The 23,887-nt window shown below is 43.4% G+C and overlaps 3 pseudogenes; 2 read left to right on the top strand and 1 right to left on the bottom strand.

Annotated features, from left to right (window-relative positions):
• LOC132658873 (heat shock transcription factor, Y-linked-like) overlaps window positions 1-4,123 on the top strand; it is a 47,287-nt pseudogene extending 43,164 nt beyond the window's left edge.
• LOC132659073 (testis-specific Y-encoded protein 1-like) overlaps window positions 1-23,887 on the bottom strand; it is a 598,357-nt pseudogene that overhangs the window by 545,310 nt on the left and 29,160 nt on the right.
• Window positions 11,588-14,752, top strand: LOC132658872 (melanoma antigen preferentially expressed in tumors-like; annotated as a pseudogene).

Raw genomic sequence — 23,887 nt, 5'->3', positions numbered from 1 at the left:
TGATACCACCCTTATGGCAGAAAGTGAAGAGGAGCTAAAAATCCTCTTGATGAAAGTGAAAGAGGAGAGTGAAAAAGTTGGCTTAAAGCTCAACATTCAGAAAACGAAGATCATGGCATCTGGTCCCATCAGTTCATCAGTAATAGATGGGGAAACAGTAGAAACAGTGTCAGACTTTATCTTTGGGGGCTCCAAAATCACTGCAGATGGTGACTGCAGCCATGAAATTAAAAGACGCTTACTCCTTGGAAGAAAGGTTATGACCAATCTAGATAGTATATTCAAAAGCAGAGACATTAGTTTGCCAACTAAGGTCCATCTAGTCAAGGCTATGGTTTTTCCTGTGGTCATGTATGGATGTGAGAGTTGGACTGTGAAGAAGGCTGAGGGCCAAAGAATTGATGATTTTGAACTCTGATGTTGGAGAAGACTCTTGAGAGTCCTTTGGACTGCAAGAGATCCAACCGGTTCTTTGGAAGAAATAATGCTAAAGGTGAAACTCCAGTACTTTGGCCACCTAATGCGAAGAGTTGACTCATTGGAAAATACTCTGATGCTGGGAGAGATTGGGAGCAGGAGGCGAAGGGGATGACAGAAGATGAAATGGCTGGATGGCATCACTGACTCAATGGATGTGAGTCTGAGTGATCTCCGAGATGGTGATGGACAGGGAGTGCTGCGATTCATGGGGTCTCAAAGCGTCGGACATGACTGAGTGACTGAACTGAACTGAATGGTCAGCCACATTTTTGGCTGCTGATGGGAATGGTAGGACTTTGGTAAATGTAATCTCTAGGAAGTTTCCAAACTGTAGAATATCCTTCAGGGAAGGCCACCTTCTCACCCTCCAAATGGAATAAGTGTTGGGACATCACAATACTGGGTGTGGAGAGGTTCCATCTGTCTCTGTTCTGTCAGCCGGCCTGGCAGGGTCTTCATCCGAAAGCCTTTGATGCAGTTTTGCACCTCCCCTGGGAGAAAGTCCGTGTTGCTACCTGTGCTTAATGCAGAGTAAAGGAAAAACTGAATTGTATTTGCGGGTTTAAAGTTGATCTCCTATCAGAATCTGTGTAAGTAAGAACCTTAGGGGAGGAAGAGGGGTGGGGGGGGGGGTTTCGTGGGCGCTTTGCATTCCTTGTTCACTGGCACTGAGGGAACATCAGGTTATCCAGCTACACTTGGAAGGAGCCTTTGAAGGTCATGGTGAGGTTCGCTGGACAGAGCCCAGGCTGGGATATGCAGGGGGACACTTGAGTCTCCAGCTGCAGCCGTTTGCTGACACAGATTTGTGTCCTGGGCCCACGTTTATTTCCCTTCATGAAATCTACGACCCTAAGCCCTCAGTGGCTCTCAGGCAGAAAAAGGTGTGTGCCAGGTTTGGACAGCCAAAGCAGTTCCATCCTCTCCTAAACCAATATTCCTAAATTTAATCTCATAGCTTCATGGAGGAAATGTCCTTTGTCTCCAGGGAGGGAGGAAGCATGGATGTTGGGTTTGCCTTGTGTTGAAGGGATCCACCTTGTCCCTTTTTGTCACTCCCTCTGCTGGAAATTTCTCAAGCCTAGCCTAAGAAAAGTCTTTTAATTCCTCCAAACAAAACAGACTTGTCTTGGGTACTTTCCTTGGTTTCATTGCAAATGTCTGGTCCCTCTGTTCTCCTGGCCAGTTCCTAGGTGTCATTTTTGACCTGACCAGTTCCAGGGAAGCCTGGACCGTCAAAATCTGGAGGAGCCACCATCCCTCCATTACACCTCTGTTCCCTGTGAACAGGCACATGTTTTGCTGTCTGGTGTAATGATAAATGAAAGTGTGATACTTGGGAATCTTACAGTTTCTTTTTCTTCTGGGGTGACACCACCAGTTGCGCAAAGCTATCCGAACATGAACATTTGGATGATTTTGATTTGTCCCAAACTCTGTCAAGGAATGTGCCTTCAGGTGGGTTTTCTTCTTTCATATTTTGCTTTTCTGAGCAAACATAGGATCCATTCAGTTGCATGTAATGAGAAAGTTAAAAAAAAAAAAAGTCAACCTTAGCTAGACGGAAATCTCCTACTAAGACAGCACTTTAGCTAGAAATGCAAATTTCAGCCAGAATCTGTAAAGTGTGTTCTGGAAGGAGAAGATGGACTCAGGCCTGAGCACACTGCTCCACATTGGAGCCTCACACTCTGACAGCTGTACCTACTGGGGTCTTCCTGGGACAGGACATGCAGGCCATGATCCTGTTGAGAATTTTCTTTGCCTTTTATTTTTATTATTATTTTTTTTTTTAGTTTTTTATTTTTTAAATTTTAAAATCTTTAATTCTTACATGCATTCCCAAACATGAACCCCCCTCCCACCTCCCTCCCCATAACATCTTTCTGGGTCATCCCCATGCACCAGCCACAAGCATGCTGCATCCTGCGTCAGACATAGACTGGCGATTCAATTCACATGATAGTATACATGTTAGAATGTCATTCTCCCAAATCATCCCACCCTCTCCCTCTCCCTCTGAGTCCAAAAGTCCGTTATACACATCTGTGTCTCTTTCCCTGTCTTGCATACAGGGTCGTCATTGCCATCTTCCTAAAGTCCATATATATGTGTTAGTATACTGTATTGGTGTTTTTTCTTTCTGGCTTACTTCACTCTGTATAATCGGCTCCAGTTTCATCCATCTCATCAGAACTGATTCAAATGAATTCTTTTTAACGGCTGAGTAATACTCCATTGTGTATATGTACCACAGCTTTCTTATCCATTCATCTGCTGTAATAACTTTGGGAATTGCACACTTTGCTTTTGCTTCTACATGAAGCTTTACCTTTATCCAGGACAGTTTAGTATCTTTGATTTTCGCTACTAGTACAGACTGTTACAATATTACTTTTTTCTCTCTTTTTTAAAATATTTTTTTTTATTTTTACTTTATTCTACCTTACAATACTGTATTGGTTCTGCCATACATTGAAATGAATCCACCACGGGTATACATGAGTTCCCAAACATGAACACCGCCACATCTCTCACCCCTATATCATCTCTCCGGATCATCCCCATGCACCAGCCCCAAGCATACTGTATGCTGCATCGAACATACTGGCGATTCGTTTCTTACATGATAGTATACATGTTTCAATGACATTCTCCCAAATCATCCCACCCTCCCCCTCTCCGTCAGTGTCCAAAAGTCCGCTCTACACATCAGTGTGTCTTTTGCTGTCTCACATACAGGGTCATCATTACCATCTTTCTCAATTCCATATATATGTGTTAGTATACTGTATTGGTGTTTTTCTTTCTGGCTTACTTCGCTCTGTATAATTGGCTCGAGTTTCATCCATCTCATTAGAACTGATTCAAATGCATTATTTTTAATGGCTGAGAAATACTCCATTGTGTATACGTAACAGAGCTTTCATATCCATTCATCTACTGATGGACATTTAGGTTGTTTCCATGTCCTGGCTATTATAAACAGTGCTGTGATGAACATTGGGGTACATGTGTCTCTTTCTATTCCGTTTTCCTTGGTGTGTATGCCCAGCAGGGGGATTGCTGGGTCATAAGGCAGTTCTATTTGCAATTTTCAAAGGAATCTCCAGTGTTCTCCATAGTGGCTGTACTAGTTTGCAGTTCCACCAACAATGTAAGAGGGTTCCCTTTTCTCCACTCCCTCTCCAGCATTTATTGCTTGCAGACTTTTGGATCACAGCCATTCTGATTGGTGTGAAATGGTACCTCATTGTGATCTTGATTTGTATTTCTCTAATAATGAATGATGTTGACATTCTTTTCATGAGTTTGTTAGCCATCCGTATGTCTTCTTTGGAGAAATATCTATCTAGTTCTTTGGCTCATTTTTTGATTGCGTCGTTTATTTTTCTGGAATTTAGCTGCATAAGTTGCTTGTATATTTTTGAGATTAGTTGTTTGTCAGTTGCTTCATTTGCTATTATTTTCTCCCATTCATAAGGCTGTCTTTTCACCTTGCTTATAGTTTGCTTTGTTGTGCAGAAGCTTTTAATTTTAATTAGATCCCATTTGTTTATTTTTGCTTTTATTTCCAGGATTCTGGGAGATGGATCCAGCTGTGATTTATGACGGAGAGTGTTTAGCCTATGTTCTTCGCTAGCAGTTTTATAGTTTCTGGTCTTATGTTTAGATCTTTAATCCATTTTGAGTTTATTTTTGTGTGTGGTGTTAGAAAGTGATCTAGTTTAATTATTTTACAAGTGGTTGGCCAGTTTTCCCAAAACCACTTGTTAAAGAGATCCTCTTTGCTCCATTGTATATTCTTGCCTCCTTTGTCAAAGATAAGGTGCCCATAGGTGTGTGGATTTATCTCTGGGCTTTCTATTTAGTTCCTTTTGATGTATATTTCTGTCTTTGTGCCAGTACCATACTGTCTTGATGACTGTGGCCTTGTAGTAGAGCCTAAAGTAGGCAGGTTGATTCCTCCAGTTCCATTCTTCTTTCTCAAGATTGCTTTGGCTACCGCTGGTAGCGTGAAAGAGATTGCATTGACTCTGTAGATTGCTTTGGGTAATATACTCATTTTCACTATACTGATTCTTCCGATCCATGAACATGGTATATGTCTCCATTTATTAGTGTCTTTTTTGATTTCTTTCATCGGTGTTTTATAGTTTTCCATATATAGGTCTTGAGTTTCTTTAGGTAGATATATTCCTAAGCATTATATATTTTTTATTCAATGGTGAATGGAATTGTTTCCTTAATTTCTTTTTCTACTTTCTCATTATTAGCATATAGGAATGCAAGAGATTTCTGCATGTTGATTTTATATCCTGCAACTTTACTATATTCATTGATCAGCTCTCGTAATTTCCTGGGGGAAAATTTTCTTTAGGTTTTTCTATTTAGAGGATCATGTCATCTGCAAACGTGAGAGTTTTACTTCTTTTCCAATTTGGATTCCTTTTATTTCTTTTTCTGTTCTGATTGCTGTGGCCAAAACGTCCAGAACTATGTTGAATAGTAGCGGTGAAAGTGGGCAGCCTTGTCTTGTTCCTAACTTTAGGAGAAATGCTTTCAATTTTTCACCATTGAGGATAATGTTTGCTGTGGGTTTGTCATATATAGCTTTTATTATGTGGAGGTATGTTCCTTCTATTCCTGCTTTCTCGAGAGTTTTTATCATAAATGGATGTTGAATTTTGTCAAGGGCTTTCTCTGTATCTATTGAGATAACCATATGTCTTTTATTTTTCAATTTGTTACTGTGATGAATTACATTGATTTATTTGCTGATATTGAAGAATCCTTGCATCCCTGGGATAAAGCCCACTTGGTCATGATGTATGATCTTTTTAATGTGTTTTTGGATCTTGATTGCTAGACTTTTGTTGAGGATTTTTGCATCTATGCTCATCAGTGATATTGCTTGTAGTTTTCTTTTTTTGTGTGACACCTTTGTCAGGTTTTGGTATTAGAGTTATGGTGGCCACATAGAATGAGTTTGGAGGTTTACCTTCCTCTGCAATTTTCTGGGACAGTTTGAGTAGGATAGGTGTTAGCTCTTCTTGAAATTTTTGGTAGAATTCAGCTGTGAAGGCATCTGGACCTGGGCTTTTGTTTGCTGGAAGATTTCTGATTACAGTTTCAATTTCCGTGCTTGTGATGGGTCTGTTAAGATTTTCTATTTCTTCCTGTCTCAGTTTGGAAAGTTGTACTTTTCTAAGAATTTGTCCATTTCTTCCACGTTGTCCATTTTATTGGCATATAATTGCTGATAATATCTCTTATGATCCTTTGTATTCTGTGTTGCCTGTTGTGATCTCTCCATTTTCATTTCTAATTTTATTTATTTGATTTTTCTCTCTTTGTTTCTTGATGAGTCTGGCTAATGGTTTGTCAATTTTATTTAACCTTTCAAAGGGCCAGCTTTTGCCTTTGTTGACTTTTGTTATGGTCTCTTTTGTTTCTTTTGCATTTATTTCTGCCCTAATTTTTAAGATTCTTTTCCTTCTACTAACTCTGGGGCTCTCCATTTCTGTATTTTCTAGGTTCTTTTGGTGTAGAGTTAGGTTATTTATTTGATTTTTTTTTCTTGTTTCTTGAGGTATGCCTGTATTGCTATGAACTTCCCTCTTAGCACTGCTTTTATAGTGTCCCACAGGGTTTGGGTTGTTGTGTTTTCATTTTCATCCATTTCTATGCATATTTTGATTTCTTTTTTGATTTCTTCTGTGATTTGTTGGTTATTCAGAAGTGTGTTGTTCAACCTCCATATGTTGGAATTTTTAATAGTTTTTCTCCTGTAGTTGAGACCTAATCTTAATGCATTATGTTCAGAAAAGATGCTTGGAATGATTTTGATTTTTTTGAATTTATCAAGGCTAGATTTATGGCCCACTATGTGATCTATCCTGGAGAAGGTTCCGTGAGGACTTGAGAAAAAAGTGAAATTCATTTTTTTCGGGTGAATTGTCCTATAGATATCAATTAGGTCTAACTGGTCTATTGTATCATTTAAAGTTTGTGTTTGTAATTTTCTCTTTAGTTGATCTGTCCATAGGTGTGAGTGGGGTATTAATGTCTCTACTATTATTGTGCTATTGTTAATTTCCCATTTCATACTTGTTAGCATTTGTCTTACATATTGTGGTGCTCCTATGTTGGGTGCATTATATATTTATAATTGTTATATCTTCTTCTTGGATTGATCCTTCGATCATTATATAGTGGTCTTCTTTGTCTCTTTTAACAGCTTTTCTTTTAAAGTGTATTTTATGGATATGAACATTGCCTCTCCTGCTTTCTTTTGGTCTCTATTTGCATGGAATATTTTTTTTCCAGCCCTTCACTCTCAGTCTGTATGTGTCCCTTGTTTTGAGCTGGGTCTCTTGTAGGCAGCATATATAGGGGTCTTGCTTTCATATCCATTCAGCCAGTCTTTTACTTTTGGTTGGTGCATTCAACCCATTTACATTTAAGATAATTATTGATAAGTATGATCCCCTTGCCATTTACTTTATTGTTTTGGGTTCAGGTTTATACACCCTTTTTGTGTTTCCTGTCTAGAGAATATCCTTTAGCATTTGTTGGAGAGCTGGTTTGGTGGTGCTGAATCTCTCAGTTTTGCTTGTCAGTAAAGCTTTTGATTTCTCTTTCATATTTGAATGAGATCCTTGCTGAGTACAGTAATCTGGGCTGTAGGTTATTTTCTTTCATCACTTTCAGTATGTCTTGCCATTCCCTCATGGGCTGAAGAGTTTCTATTGAAAGATCAGCTGTCATCCTTATGGGAATCCCCTTGTGTGTTATTTGTTGTTTTTCCTTTGCTGCTTTTAATATTTTTCTTTGTGTTTGATCTTTGTTAATTTGATTAATATGTGTCTTGGGGAATTTCACCTTGGATTTATCCTATTTGGAACTCTCTGTGTTTCTTGGACTTGGGTGATTATTTCCTTTCCCATTTTAGGGAAGTTTTCAACTATTAACTCCTCAAGGATTTTCTAATCGTCTTTCTTTTTGTCTTCTTCTTTTTGGACTCCTATAATTTGGATGTTGGAAAGTTTCATATTGTCCTGGAGGTCTCTGAGATTGTCCTCATTTCTTTTAATTCTTTTTTCCTCTCTGATTCATTCATTTCTACCATTCTATTTCACTAATTCTATCTTCTGCTCCATTATTCTACTGTTGGTTGCCACCAGAGTGTTTCTGATCTCATTTATTGTGTTATTCATTATATATTGACTCTTCTTTATTGCTCTAGGTCCTTGTTAAACGTTCCTTGCATCTTCTAAATCCTTGTGTCCAGGCTATTTATCTGTGATTCCATTTTTATTTCAAGATTTTGGATCATTTTCACTATCAATATTCGGAGTTCTTTCTCAGGTAGATTCCCTATCTCTTCCTCTTTTGTTTGGTTTGGTGGGCATTTCTCCCATTCCTTTCCCTGCTGAGTATCCCTCTGTCTCTTCTTCTGGGTTATATTGCTGCGTTTGAAGTGGCCTTTCTATATTCTGGGAATGTGTGGAGTTCTCTTTATTACGGAGCTTCCTCACTGTGGGTGGGGTTGTATCAGTGGCTTGACAAGGTTTCTTGGTTAGAGAGTTTTGTGTTGGAGTTCTGGTGGGTGAGGCTGGATTTCTTTTCTCTGGAGTGAAATGTAGTGACCAGTGATGGGTTATGAGATGTCAATGGTTTTGGAGGAACTTTGAGTTGCCTGTATATTGAAGGTCAGAGGTGTGTTCCTATGTTGCTGGAGAATTTGCATGGTATGTCTTGCTCTGGAACTTCTTGGCCCTTGGGTGTTGCTTGGTTTCAGTGTAGGTATGGAGGTGTTTTATGAGTTCCTATTGATTAATGTTCCCTGGATTCAGGAGCTCTCTGATGTTGTCAGGGTTTGGACGTAAGCCTCCTGCTTCTAGTTTTCAGTTTTATTTTTATAGTAGCCTCAAGACTTCTCCACCTATTAAGCACAGATGATAAAAGTTCTAGTTTAGAGATGGAAAGTTTCTCGTTGAGGGACACCCAGAGAGGTTCACTGAGTTACATGGAGAAGAGAAGAGGGAGGGGGTAGCTAGAGGTGACTGGAATGAGATGAGGTGGGATCTAAAGAGGAGAGAGCAAGTTAGCCAGCAATCACTTCCCTATGTGCGCTCCACAGTCTGGACCACTGAGATATATTCATGGATTTATACAGGGAAGAGGAGAGGGAGGAAGTAGACAGAGGTGGCCAGGAGGATAAAAGAGGGAAATGAAAAGGAGAGAGACAGATCCAGCCAGTAACCTGTTCCTTAAGTGTTCTCCACCATCTGGAACAGAGAGATTCACAGAGTTGGGTAGAGAAGAAAAGGGGGAGGGAAGAGGCAGAGGCCATCTGGTGGAGAAAAAGGAGAGTCCACAGGAGGAGAGAGAACTCAAGCCAGTAATCTCACTCTCAGGTAAAATTGGGTAGTGAAGTTTGGGTTTTTAAATGTACAAAATTGACAACATATACCAAAAAACAAAGTTTAAAAATCTAGAGTAGAGGTTGGATTTTCAAAAATACAATATTAAAGTAAAGAAGAAGAAGAAGAAGAAGAAGAAGAAGAAGAAGAAGAAGAAGAAATAAAAAAGAAAAACATAGGATTAAAAACAAAACAAAACAAAAAAGCCTACAACCACACAAAGTCTATATACGGTTTTTGCTTTAAAAACTAAGGTCTTTTTTTTTTTTTTCCTGAAAAGTAATAGTAGGTTAGAAAAATAAAAATTAAAGGAGAAATAGATGACTTAAAAATTTTAAAATGTTAAAGAGAAAGAAGAATAAAAAGAAAAGAAGAAGAGACTAACACACAACAACATCAACAACAACAAAAAAGAAAAAGAAAAAAAGAATCGCAAAAATAGTAAAGATATATCTGGTCCTTTCTCTGGTGTTGTACGCAATGTGGGGTCACTTCCAAGACGATTTCCTTTGTTTAACTTCTTCTGTTTGCTGGTCTCTTCAGTGTCTGATTTCCGTCCTGACACGGGGTTGGGGCTGCGCCGTGGTGGACACCCCCTTTTTTTTAGGCTCCCTTGTTCACTCATGCTGTGGGGAGGGAGGGATGCTGCAAAAATAAATAACACTAGCGTGTGCTCGCAGTTTCTTAGCCCCGCTGGTCCTGCCCCACTCGTGGTGTACACTGCTTAGGCTCTACGTTGCTCCACCAGCAGCTGTCTGAGGCCAGCCCTAGGCTGCATGCACCTTCCTGGTCTAAGCGGCTCAAGTTCGGTGCTCAGGTAGCCCGCAGAGGCGCAGATTTTGTGGGACTGCTTTTTGTGCCCTTCCCGTGTCTGAGCAGCTCAGGTGTTTGCCAAGCGCGGTCACTGCGACTTATCACCTTTCCCATCTCTGCTGCTCAGTTTTCTTGGTGTACCACTGTTGCTACTTGTGAGACGGATGGTGATTGTCCAGAACCCCCAAAAGTCTTAGCAAAGAAGCCTGCTTGCAGTTTGGTAGGTAAAGTCTCTCTGGGGCGGCATTTGCCCCCTTCCAGTCCTTTTGGCTCTGGCTGCCTGTCACCACTGGGGGATGGTCTGTAGCCAGCTATTTCTGTTCCATCCTTTGTTCTGTGAACGGTCCTGGAAGTTTCTTATGTTCAAACATTTCACATGGTAGGTACTCCACAGTCTGGTTTGCTAGCCCAAGCTAATTAGTTTTGGTTATGTGCAGGGTGTTCCTGCCTGATTCTTACAAAGCACTGCAGCCCCTGCCTCCTGCTCCTCCCTACCCTGCCCCCACTTGCTAGTGGTGGATGCAGGCATCTGACCTTCTTTTACACTGGGGGAGTTACTGTTGGGCTTTTAATCTGTTGGTTTTAATTATTTACTTATGCTTCCTTCCTGCTATATTGCCCTCTGTGCTTCCAAGGCTTACCACAGACTCAGCAGGGAGAGTGTTTCTTAGTGTTTGGAAACCTATCTTCTTAAGATTCCCTTCCCTGAACAGGATTCCCTTCCCAGGACAGAGCTCCCTCCCTACATCCTTTGTCTCTTTTTTCATCTTTTATATTTTTTTCCTACCTGTTTTTTAAGACAATGATCTTCTTTTCCGGGTGCCTGATATCCTCTGCCAGGATTCAGAAGTTGTTTTGTGGAATTTGCTCATCACTGAAATGTTCTTTTGATGAATTTGTGAGGGAGAAAGTGGTCTCCCTGTCCTATTCCTCCACCAGCTTTAAAATATTTCTTAGTCAAACAGAATTATCAGGGGGTGCACAGAGGGGATGGCATAGTGTATGGTGAGAGTGAGGGGATATGGTCACACCAAATAGAATCTGTGGTCATTGTTCCCTAATGGGAATAGAATTCATGCCCCTGCAGTGAAAGCACAGAGTCCTCCTCACTGAACTGCCAGGGAAGTTCCTGGAATTGATTTAATGAAAGATATCTAATTAGGATCAGATGACATTTTACATTGTAGTTTGTTACCAATGATTATAGTTCATATCATTTTATAGTTTTGTGATTTTACTAACTTAAAGATTTTGGGGGGCTTCTTTTTGTTTTAAAAGCTAAACACTGCTTGAATTAAAACAAAATCTGTAGAATATTTTAAATAGTGGTGGCTTTTTTCTGAATGTGAATGTTTTGCTCCATTGAACTGAATGGTAATAACATTTGTAAAAGAGACACAGAGTGAAAGGTATGTCTTTTTATTAAATGACATAACAGCACCCATTGTGTGAGTTATTGGTTGGACTTTAGAAATAGGCTGTGTTGGGCTAAACTCCTTATTCCTGTTTTCAGCCCTTGAGCAATAATCAAAAGCTTTCTCTGAAGAAAGTGGGACCAGCTGTCAGGCTCCTAAGTATCTACAGGCCAGCAGGGCTAGGATTAAATGCAGCAACTGGTAGATACAGGATGGAGCAAGAGGTCACCTTGTCCCTTTTTTTTTTTTTTTTTTCCTGCCTGGAGAGAGATGCTTGCCCTTGTACCAGTGGGGCCAAAGCTGTGACTTTGTGGCCATAGGATGTCTCTGAGCCTTCCTTGGGTTCCTCTAGGGTGGATGGAGAGCAAGCAGGGTCTCCCTGGTTCCTTGGCCAGAGAATAACAAGCCCCCCCCGCCAAACCTTGCTCTCTGACATTCCCTCAGGACTCACTCCAGAGTAGGTTCTTCAGAATGGGTGGCCAGGACCCACCCCAAATCCTGGACCTGGCCGACCAGAGCCTGCCTTGGAATGAGGCCTTGGCCATCGTGGCCCTGGAGGAGGTGCCCATATAGCTCTTCCCACCACTGTTTATGGTGGCCTTTGCCGGGAGGGATACCCAGACCCTGAATGCAATGGTTCAGTCCAGGCCCTTCCCCTGCCTCCATCTGGGGACACTGATAAACGAACACCAGCCTTATCTGGAGACCTTCCAGGCTCCACTCGATGACCTGGAAGTCCTGCTTGCTCAGGGGGTCCAACCCAGGTAAGGTCAACCTGGCATACTGGTGGGGCCTGGGGGTGTGAGCAAGATACAGCCAGAGCAGGAGGATGACAGGGTCACTTGGACAGGCTCTGGGTGTACAGGACTGGTTCAGGGGCAGAAGGGACAGAAGGCATGTGTTCCCCACCAATGTCCATTAAAGTAGGGACAAGGGGGTTTCCTGAAGTTGGAGGAACTGTGGTATATGGAGTGCAGAGCCCATGGGGGGTCCTGGTGCCAGTCGGCCTCTGCACAGCTCAGCATGTCCCCCATGGCCATGCAGGCAGTGGAAGCTTCAGCTGCTGAACTTGCACCAGAAAGCCCACCAGGACATCTTGACCATATGTTCCAGCAACACGGCAGTATTTGCTCACTGCTGGAGCCTGAGCCAGCCCAGTCCATGCAGAAGAGGTGCAGGGTGGAGGCACAGATGTGCTAAAGCTGCCACGGCCCCTGTGCAGGTGCTGCTTGACCTGTGCCTCAAGGACGACACCCGGAATCAGACCCTCAGCTACCTGCTGAAGAAGGCCAAACAGGAGGATCCTGCTGCACCTAAGCTGCCAGAAGCTGAAGGTCTTCACGATGCCCATTCAGAGCATCAGGAGGATCCTGAAGGTGGTGCAGCTGGACTGTGTCGAGGACTTGGAGGCAAATTGCACCTGGAATCTGGCCACTTTGTGCAGGTTTGTGCTGCACCTGGGCTGGATGGGCAGCCTGCCCTGGCTCTTGCTCTGGCACATCCACGTGTTGCCACACAGCCCCCAAACAGGAGGAGCACTGCATCACCCAGCTCACGACCCAGTTCCTGAACCTGCCCCACCTGTAGGAGCTCTACCTGAACTCCATCTCCATCCTCGATAGCCGCCTGCACCAGGTGCTCAGGTAAGGCATGGCGCCAGCTCCGTAGACCAGAACAGGCCTCTCTCTTTCATCACCATCAGGACGTGTACTCTGTGCCTGCTGTGGACATTGCCAGGGTGCCCGGGCCACTCGGAAGTCCTCACGATGCTGCTGGTCTGTCCCTAGGCATCTTGTCAGGTCACCTTCCTGGTTAGGGTCAGAGGCATGGCCTAGGTTAGATACTGTCAAAGGGGACTTCTTTCTGGGAGCCCGCATAGTGGTGGTCAGGTGTGATGCCCTTGGGAATTCTTTCCGAGAGAGTGATGTCTTAGCTGAGGTGATGACAAATAATTAATCAAGGAGGACATTGGTCCATCAGGCATGAGGTTTGAAGTCTGAAGCTCTGTTTCTTCCTCCCACCTGCCACAGTTGTCCTGAGCTGTTTTAGGTTCCAGGTGAGCTGCGAAAAATTGGTGATTCTCCAGATGACAACGAGGGACCATGAGGGGAAATTGCACCTCCTAAGCAGTCTAGAGAAGATAAAAAGTTAAATAAGCATCATTGTTGAAGTGGCTCCAATCTCTCTAAGTCCAAATTACAGTTATTGTTTTCCTCTAAGACTTCTGAATACATAGGGAATCCTCAATAATATGTTATCAGTCTGCCTTGAACACAGTGATAAAAGCTGAGAGGATGCAGCCTAGTCTGTTGCATGAATGCGTTGCATTGATTCCCTTTTTGTCAGCGGCAAACTCCAAGCATTAGGAATAAACGTATTCAGTGATAAACCAGAAGAAAGAAAGAGAGAGAGAGACAGACAGAGAGAGACAGACAGAGAGAGAGAGACAGATATATATATATATATATATATATATATATATATATATATATATATATATATGAGAGAGAGAGAGAGAGAGAAACAAAGAAAGGAAGAGGGAAAGAAAGGAAGGAAGGAAGAGGGAAAGGAAGGAAGGAAGGAAGGGAGAGAGAAAAGAAGAAGAAGAAGAAGAAAACAATAATTTTAGGTGGTGATGGACGGTTTGTTGCCCCTGAATATCTGTGGGATATTCACCCAAGGATCATCTGTAACTGCTGGGACCCACCAACCCATGTCACCTGCATCCACCCTGCTTTGGAATTCAACTAGTCATGTCCTGTAAAAACATCTTAATTCCTGCTAACCAAATACTAGTAAGCCAAAATAGGCCAATAACTTTGGTTTAATGTTTGTTTCCCACATTGACAATAGTTCATCATTTTGTGCAGGGGGAGGTCATACACATATGAACATGATCTTCCCCCAGAAAACCCCCTGCCTTCCCATCAACAAGGAGAGAGGCCAGGTTCTGTGTTCTACTGAAACAGGCCCCTCCTCCCCACATCCCTCCACCTGCCACCTCTGCCCTTGGGACTGACTGCCTTGCCTCTCCGCAGGTTCCTAAAGACACCTCTGGAGACCCTGTCAATCACCAACTGCCTGATTTTGGAGTGAGACCTGATGTACCTGTCGCAGTGCCTGAGCGTCACCCTGCTGAAGGGTGTGGGTCTCGGCAAGGTCAACCTGACCAGCCTCAGTTTGGAGCCCCTGCAGGTCCTTATCAAGAGGACCTCAGCCACCCTCCAGGACCTGGACCTGGGCGAGTGTGGCATCATGGACTCCCAGTTCAGGGCCCTTCTGCCCTCCCTGAGCCACTGTTCCCAGATCACCACCTTCAGCTTCTGTAGCAACCCCATCTGCATGGCCATGCTGGAGAGCCTGCTGCACCACACTGTGGGGCTGAGCAAGCAGAGCGACATGTTGTATCCTGCACCCCTGGAGAGCTATGAGTATGTCCACAGCACCCTGAACCTGGGCTTCCTGTCTCAGCTGCACGCCCTGCTCAAGCAGCTTCTGTGCAAGGCTTGGTGGCCCATCATGGTCTGGTTCAGCACCAACCCAAGTCCACCCTGCGGTGATCAGATCTTCTACGACATCAACCTGATCCTGTACCCCTTCTACATGCCTGCCTAGCCCAGCTGACGAGTTGTAGGCTTTGTCCTAGGCACTGGGGCACTGCCACCTAGACCTTAGTGCATCTAGAAGGAGCACAAACCACAGTTTCAGACAATTGTTCAGTGCATGTGGGAAAAGGAATGGTGATTTAGAGTAGGCTGGGGAAGAGGGGTGTTGGGATCCAGCCCCCACAGGATTCAGGGAAACCTGAAGGAGAAAAGTCATTGGTGAATGAATGAATGGATGAGAGAGGAATAGAGGAAAGAGGATGATATCCCTTAGTTTACATAGAAAGCCAGTAAAACTCCGAGACAAGGAGTTTGCCCTGTTCATGAACGCCACAGGTGCCTCCCGATCTCCCAAGTGAGTGAAGACGCAGAACGTCTTCCCATTCAGGTCTTAGAAAGCCTGGCAGATAAGTGAATGCAGGGAGCCTCTATGCTCCAAGGGATCAGCCTGAAAAAGAAAGTAAAAGAGAGAGAAAAAGACACTGGGTGACAAAGCTTCTTCGAGCGAGGCCCATTTTTTTTTTTTTAATTTTCAAAAAGGTCTTTTATACCTTTACTTGTACACAGAGGGAAATGAAAGATGCAAGGTCATACAGAGTCAGCCCAAACGTTCCAGTAGTTTTGCCCTTATCAAAACCAGGATTTTTTATGCAAACCTTTCCCACAAATCCTGTTGTGTACATTATCTTCTGGCCTTGTAGGCCTGTGAACATTTTATGACCCACTTTTGATAAAGGCTCCTCAACAAGAAAACTTATTTTTCCTCAAAGTGTTTTTTCTTTATATTTCTAATCTATGTCAGCCTCAGAAAATGCCAAACAGAGTTACATTTCTCACAGAGCAAAGGTGCAGTGAGTTACAAGAAAGAACCAATTAGCTCAAAGATCTGATATGATTAAATTCAAGCTTACACTTGCTTTTCTTACATTCCAACTATGTTAATTAATGCACTCCCAGGTGCACAGTAGATAAGAAATATGGGAACTTAGCAACAAGCATTGGCCCTATAATGATATCCTACATCAGCACTACTCTAATAACTTTTAACTCTTTGAAAGGCTCTATGTTTTAGGCTTCCCATGCCTTTCACAGTTGGGAATCTGTGAACAATCATATACATAGTTGTAAAAGTCTGGAAACCTGTCAGGCAAGTCAGAGAGCCATCAGAGGGGTTTGAGCTAAGGCACTCCTTTTATATGCAGGAGACTATTAACTGGAGCTCTAAGTTAACTTTTTCCAGAGAAAGGTGGTCGGGAATAGGCCTGCTGTCATGTCAGAAGGACAGGTGGAAGGCATAATGCAGTAAGGCAGGCAGACTCTTGTTTTGGGGGTAGATGCTCAAGAAAGCCCAGTGGGGGTTTCCTCAAGGCCTGATCTCACCTTTGTGTTTTGTCAGGCTCCTTTCCTCATGACTTTTGGCATGGGCGGGATTCCACACGCTGGCTCCTGGCAGACAGGTTGGTGGGGTTTTTGGAGAGATGTGTTCCTACAAATATAGAACTGTGAATCTGAATTCTGAATAGAACTGTGAACCTCAATCTGAGGTTGATTGTGTCGTTACCCCTGCGTTGCACTGTTCCAAAGAAATAAAGGGAACTTCAGTGCCAATCATTTGGTGTCCCCTGTGATCTATGATGATGATTCTCCCCTTTAAACATATGACTCTCCTGTTAGTGGTTAAATGAATGGGCCTGAGACTCTCCTCTTATTGGTTAAATAAAAGGACCTAGGCATGAGTAGGGCCTAAATGCTCTCTGGTAGACAGGATCAGCAATAGGGGTTCAGGGCACCATTTACCTACTCCTTGTAGTTCTCAATTTCAGGGTATCCACCTCCTCACTGATTTCTGAGGCTGTTCAATCTGTCATCATATACAAGGGATGTCCTCGGGGCCTGGAATGAACTAAGTGTCCAGGAGTGAGAATCACTGGAGGGAACCTTCTTCCAGGGTACCCTCACTGCTAACCCCACAACGGCCCTGGGCTGGATAATTTTCCCCAGTGGATTCAGCAGATGAAAATCCTCTATCTCATACCCTGGGCAGTGCCAAAACGGGTTCACTGTGCAAAATCAGCCCCAGAGTCCTGGGTGATATTCACCCGCAGTCCATCTGGAGCCTCTGGGACCCACCAGTCCATGCCCATTTTCCCACTGCTCAGCCATATCTGACTCTTTGGGCCTCCATGGACTGTAGGCTGCCAGGCTTCTCTGCCTACGAAATTCTACAGCTGAGAATACTACAATGGGTAACAGTTCTCTTTTCCAGGAGATCTTCCCATCCCAGGGATTGAACTTGGATATCCTGCATTGCATGCACATCTGAGCAGCCAGGCAAGCCTCCAGTTTCTAAGAGACAATCCAACATCCCTGAATCCATTGTCCAAATGTGCTTTTATGTCACTCATATCCCCACAGGTTTTATTTTGTTTTTACATTAATAAAAACTTTCATACACAAATATTTATTCAAAGACTGATGGAAACCTATTCCCAATCGTCAAAAAATGTAACTACAGAGTTCAGTATTTCAGTGTGGAGCGTAACTTGGCATTTGCCTCCTTGGTGTCATTCATCTGTAGTTTTATTTATTTATTATTATTTTTTTAATAATAAAACCTTAAACCTTAGGTATTTACCTTAAGCCAAATGGTAAAGATAAAATTTCTTCCGAATCATAGTTCTCTGCCAACCTGGCCATACTAAGGCTTTTAATTAATTCTCTTTTCCCACCAGAGCACTTTACTGAGACCAAGTCCTCTAAGAGTCAGAGAAGATTTATCAACTAAACAAAATAACAGCACACGTTCAGAGTGGTGGGCTCCAACTATACCCCTTTTTCTGACTGAAGGAGCTGGAACCAGCATGGACCACCAAAATTTTGCTATAGTAATGTCCTGGAAATTAACATTGCCTTGATTTGAGTTTTCCTGGTGACTCAGATGGTAAGGAATCCACCTGCAATGCAGGAGGCTCAAGCTTAGTCCCTGAATCAGAAAGATCCCCTGGAAAAGGGAATGACTACCCACTCCAGTATTCTTTCCTAGAGAATTCCATAGAGGAGCTGTTGGGTTACAGTACATGAAGTCACAAAGAACCAGATAGGACTGACTAACACTTTCATGACACCTTTAATCCTGTAGGTAAGCAGGTGGTGCAAGTCGTCATTGATTGAGTTTCTCATTGTGCCATGATCCCATGTTTTGGTCCCTCTCTGTCCCACCCTTGCATTGAAGCTACAAAACCATCCCTTTATGATTTCTTACTCAGGGAATTAGAACTGAGGGAAGAAGCAGCAAGAAGCCAGACGCTCTGCACTGATTAGGTGAGGATGAAGGAGGAGAGTGAAAGAGCCAGCTTAAACCTACATATTAAAAACACTAAGATCATGGCATCTAGCCCCATTACTCCATGGTAAATAGAAGGAAAAAGGTAGAAGTACTAACAGATTTCCTCTTCTTGGGCTGTACAATCACTGCAATGGTGATTGCAACCATGAGATCAAAAGACGGTTGCTTCTTGACAGGAAAGCTATAACAAACCTAGACAGTGTGTTGAAAGCAGAGACGTTACTCTGCCAACAAAGGTCTGTATAGTCAAGGCTATTGTCTTCCAAGTGGTCATGTACGGCTGTGAGAGCTGCACCACAAAGAAGGCAGAGTGCCAAAGAATTGTTGCCTTTGAGTTGTGGTGCTGGTGAACACTCCTGAAAGTCCTTTGAACAGCAAAGAATTCAAACTAGTAAATCTTAAGGGAGAACAACCTTGAATACTTGTTAGAAGGATTGATACTGACGCTGAAGGTCCACTATATTGGTCATGTCATAGAAACAGCTGATTCTCGGTAAGTTCCTGATGCTGGTCAAGATTAAGGGCAGAAGGAGAAGAGGACAACAGAGAATAAAGATGACTAGATCGCATCACCCATGCAATAGACAGGAACTTGAGCAAACTTCAGGAAATGGTGAGGGACAGGGAGGTCTGGCGTGCTGAAGTCCATGGGGTTGCATTGAGATAAAGCTGTTCCAGGGAGAGTAGAAGAGGAAAAGATTCGTGAGAACAATTGAAGGGCCAAGCTCTCCCCTAGAGACAGAGGAAGTGGGTAGAAGCTAGCCACCTGGGTTAGTGCTTTCTTGAAAGGTGTGCCTTTTGGACACCTTGTAGAGTCGACTTCTCACACGGCCCTGATCTGTACGTCAGCAGGCACCAGCCTGTGTCCCAAGGGCCTGATCTCCTCCTGGGTACCAGGTTCTCAGTTGGTGTGAGATGCTCAGCCCTGTTGGCAGACACTCACACTGACCGCATGTCACTCCATGGCCACAAGCCCCAGGGATCTTCCTCCTTGACCACAGCAAAGGACTTGGACTGGAGTTAGCCTTGGTGTTTTCCATGGAAGGAAATGTGGGAACAGGTCATGTCTGTCTTTCTTTTTTTGTTGTTGTTGTTGTTGTTTCTTTTGTTGGCCAGCCAACACAGCTTGCAGGATTTTAGTTCCCCAACTAAGGATAGAATCCATGCCCTCAGAGTGAAAGCGTAGAATCCTAACCACTGCAGGACTACCAGAGAGTTCCCATTAGGTCATTTATGGAGCCTGGTGGGTGCCCCAGAAGCCTGACTTTGGCTGCTGAGAGCCAGGCTTCTATGGGCCAGGCTTTGATGAAGTCACCAAACATTCCTTTCTCCCTGACCTCTGGGAGACCTGTGACCGTGGCCCATATCATAGAAACTTCTAGAGGTAGAGAGAACTGAAGGTTGACATACCCCCTCTCCACTTATATTCCTTTCCTGGCTACCCAATGCTTTCCAATAAATTCATCTGCCCTCAATCCATCTACAGAAAGCATGCTGTCCTCCTTCCCAGAAACCTTCCCTGAAGAAGAAGAGGTTGAAATCATGTCCTCTGCTTCTTCCTAACCTGTGAAGGCTTTTCTGTACACTAGGTGACAAGCTTCTGCCAGACAGCTATGGGTTTTCTTCCTTTTTTTATTTTTTTTTTCTTCATTAAAACACATACTCTCCTTCACATCCAGGATGCTTTGAGCATAGTCCTCACCTCACTCTGTTCTGAAGGTTCTGTCCGTCAGAGTCTAAGAGAGAAGTAAAAAAAAAAAAAAAAAGGCGGGGGGGGTGGACAGAAAGAGAGTTGTGTGGGGAAGTTGGGAAGTTTAGCAGTAGTGGTCTGCAAGAAGCAGGCTGGGTCCTAGAAAATCTTGCTGTGTGGTCATTTGTTGATGTTTGGGAGTCATCTGGGAGCCAAGTTATCACCTGCATACCCTCTACTGTCCTTGAGGTGAGCCCTCTCTAGGGACTCCTGATCTAAAGTACACATTAATGTACTAAATTGGCCACCAGAAATACATGAGGCTTAAATAACAGGAAATTGTTTTCTCCCAGTTCTGGAAGCTAGAAATCCAGGATCAGGGTGTTGACAGTGTGGTGTCTCTGGAGATCTCTTTCCTTTATGAGAAGGCATCTGCATTCTTGTGTCCTCCTGTCCCATTATGGCCATGCATCTTTGATGTCTTGTGTGTCCTAATTTCTTCTTTATTTTCTGGCCATGCTGCTTTTCTTCTGAGTCTTAGTTTCGAGATGAGGGGTTGAACTTGGGCCCTTGGCATTGAAAGTTATGAGCCCTAACCACTGGCTTTCCAGGGAATTTCCCTCTTTCTTTTTATATAGAGAACCATCAGCTTGGACTAGGGCCCTCCCTAGTGACTTTGTTTTAACTTAATCACTTCATTAAAGGTATAATCTACAAATATGGTCATATTCCAAAGTGTTGGGGGATAGAAATTCGACAGATTTATTAAAATGAATTAATTTATTTGATGGTACCTGGTGTTAGTTGTGGTATTTGGGGTCTTTGGTCTTCCTGTCAGCACATGGGATCTAGTTCCCTGACCACAGACAGAAGCCCATCCACCTGCACTGGGAGTGGAGGGTTTTAGCCACTGGACTTTTGGGAAAGTCCCACCAACACATGGACTTTTCAGGACATAATGAACCCTTTCCTAGGGTTGATGGTAGGATGATTTGCCTGGCTACACATTTGCACCATACGGGCTCCTTAGAAATATCTGAGATCTTTAATAACGTTGACTCCCTCATCCCATTCCTGGAGATACTGAGTCTGTGGGTATGGAGTAAGATCGGGAATCAATCAGAACATCAGTACTTTTCAAAAGCTCTCTAGTACTCACTGTTTAATATGGACACCTTAAGCAGCCAGGGAAACACTTGGAGCTTGTTGGAAACTCACTCTCAGGCCCCATCCACAACTGTTGGATGAGAATGTGTTTTTACACAAGACACATAGGCAATTCCTTAGATTCACTGACGGTTAAAAAGCACAGCCCAGGAGATTTGAAAGTGTGGCCCATACTGAGATGTTTGCATCCATATCTCTGAGCTTTGATTATGCCCTAATTTCCTTCAATATGAAGGACATCCAGAAGCCCCAAAAGAGGGTGTGGAGCTCCTAGGATCTCTGAAGGGTGGTGGGGAGGATGAAGCTCCCAGCTCAAGCTACAGCATCTCTTTGTTTTATTGAATTACCAATAACCTGCCCCTCCCAAGGTAGGTACTCAGTGTGTCAGATGAAGAAAAAGATGAATTCCTGACCCTCAAACCTTAGGGTCTCCTGAAGGAGTAGATTCTTGGGTATTTTAAGCATATTCTTATTGTTGCTTGGACTCCCATTGTGCCTCAGCTGGTAAAGAATCTGACTGCAATGTGGGAGACCTGGGTTTGATCCCTGGTTTGGGAAGATCCCCTGGAGACAGGAAAGGCTACCCACACCAGTATTCTAGCTTGGAGGATTCCATGGACTGCATATAGTCCACTAGGTCATAAACGGTTGGACACAACTGAGCACCTCTCACTTTCACTGTTGCGATTTAGTTGCTAAGTTGTGTGCCTGAGTCTTTTGTGACCCCATAGACTGTAGCCTGCCAGGCTCCTCTGTCCATGGGATTTCTCAGGCAAGAATACTGGAGTGGTTGCCATTTCTTCCTCCAGGAGATCTTTCCGACCCAGAGACTGAACCCAGGTCTCCTGCATTAAGAGGTGGATTCTTTACTGCTGAGCCACAAGAGATTAATCTTTCCCAAAGTACTGGATGACTTTACACCCTGGGATTAACTTCACTTCAGAATCAATTGAGGCAAACATTGAATTTTCAGATTCCCAGGCCCTCTCCTAGGGCAATTTGAATTTCTTAGGTGTGATATGCAGCCCTGGAATCTCTATGTTTAATAATGTCCCAGGTGATTCTGTGATTTGAGCAATCTTTAGAAGCATATGAAAGTGAAAGTGTTAGTTGTCCAGTTGTGTTTGACACTTTGCAAAACCATGGACAGTAGCTCGCCAGGCTCCTCTGTCCATGGAATTCTCCAGGCAAGCATACTTGAGTGGAGAGCCATTTCTTTCTTCAGGAGATCTTCCTGAAACAGGGATTAAACCCTGGTCTCCTGTACTGCAGGCAGATTTTTCGCTCTGTGAGCCATCAGGGAAGCCTAGAAGCATACATCGGTAGCCAAAATGTTTCTTCCTTTCCCCTAAGTTTTTGCAAACATTTTAAAATTGACACCGAAAATGTTTCTGTTGTTAGTGTACACACTGCAAAGGACGTACACTTTGGCATACAATCAAAATAAACCCTTTAAGTAAATCAAACTAGGAATTCCCTGGCAAGCCAGCAGTTAGTGCTTAATGTTTTCACTCTGGTGAACTGGGTTCAGTCCCTGGTCAGGAAACTAAGCTTCCGCAGGAAGTCTCATGATGTGCCCATTATTAAATAAAACTTAATATCATGCTTTCAAATATATCCAGAAGAATGTAAAGAGCATAGAGTTTTAAAAAATATTCAGTTTTATTCACTTATTTGGCTTCTTCGGGTCTTAGTCATGGCATGCAGAATCTTTTGTCCATGCTACTGCCCTCTGGCATGTGGGATCTTACCCACCACGTATTAAATCCACATTCCCTGCATTGGAAGGCAGATTCTCAACCACTGGACCTCCAGGAAGTCCCTAGCCTTGGGTTCTGATAGTCACCAACACTGGAGAAGGATATGGCAACCCACTCCAGCATATTTCCGTGGTGAATTCAATAGGTAGAGGAGCCTGGCTGGCTACAGTCCATGGGGTCGCAAAAAGTCAGACACAACTGAGCAACTAGGCACAGCACCGACCATCGTGCTTCTTAAAAGAGTATAAAACGAGCTCTTTCTAATGGTTAGTTTTTATTTGTTGCTTTTTTTTTCCCTGTTTCATTGAGATGTAAGGGACATATATTCTGTAAATTTAAGGTGAACACATTTTGATTTGATATGAATGGTATTTTTGATGTTATATCTGTTCACAGCACTTGAGATCATGTTCATTAGTGAACATCAGTTTTGTTCTAATTCAGTAAATCTGTTACATTATAATGAATAGAAATACACATATTTACTCTCTGAAACCCCCCCCCCCCCCGCCACTAATCTGTGTGCACAGGGCTGTAAAGGCAGTCTGATGCAAAGCTTGAGATACAATCTAGGTGCTGCAAAGGAGGACAGAGAAGAGGGTGAGTAAGGGGGGAAGGGAGCAGGAGGGGACCATGATACCTGTGACCTGATTTCTCTGACATGGTTTAAGAAACCATGAGCTCCTGCCTAGAAAAAGCTCCTGGGGTTCAGCATGTAAATCCACACTGAGGACCTTGGAAAACCAGCAGGTGCTGAGTTTTCAAGTGCAGATCACTTGGGAGTAAGCTTGCTTCCTGCCTCCTCATCCTACCTCCCCCCAAACCCACTCCCTTGCCCTTGGAAGAGGACAGGGTTTCGATGTTTACAGCTGGAGAATTATTTGCCATTGGATGAGAACTATTGGCTTTTTAGGTTCCTGACATCAGCCCATACCCTGTTCGAATAGCTGTGTGGACCACCTTCCCCTACTCTTAAGCTATTGAACCCCAAATAATTAAAGATTCAGATAAATTGGAGATAAGGTGGTGGGCTTCTGGATGCCAGAGATGCAAGTGGGGACTCTCACCACACTGAGACCTGGAAAATAGCCCCTGGGAGGAGCCTTGAATCCCCACCCACATTCTTTCCTCTCTCTAATATTTTGCTTTGCTAGAAATGTTTCTAGTTGAAAGATCCTACGG

This window comes from Ovis aries, chromosome Y (genome assembly GCF_016772045.2).
Source record: "Ovis aries strain OAR_USU_Benz2616 breed Rambouillet chromosome Y, ARS-UI_Ramb_v3.0, whole genome shotgun sequence".
NCBI lineage: Eukaryota > Metazoa > Chordata > Mammalia > Artiodactyla > Bovidae > Ovis > Ovis aries.
The sequence above is the reverse complement of the archived record's forward strand: the minus strand, read 5'-3'. Positions and strand labels throughout refer to the sequence as shown.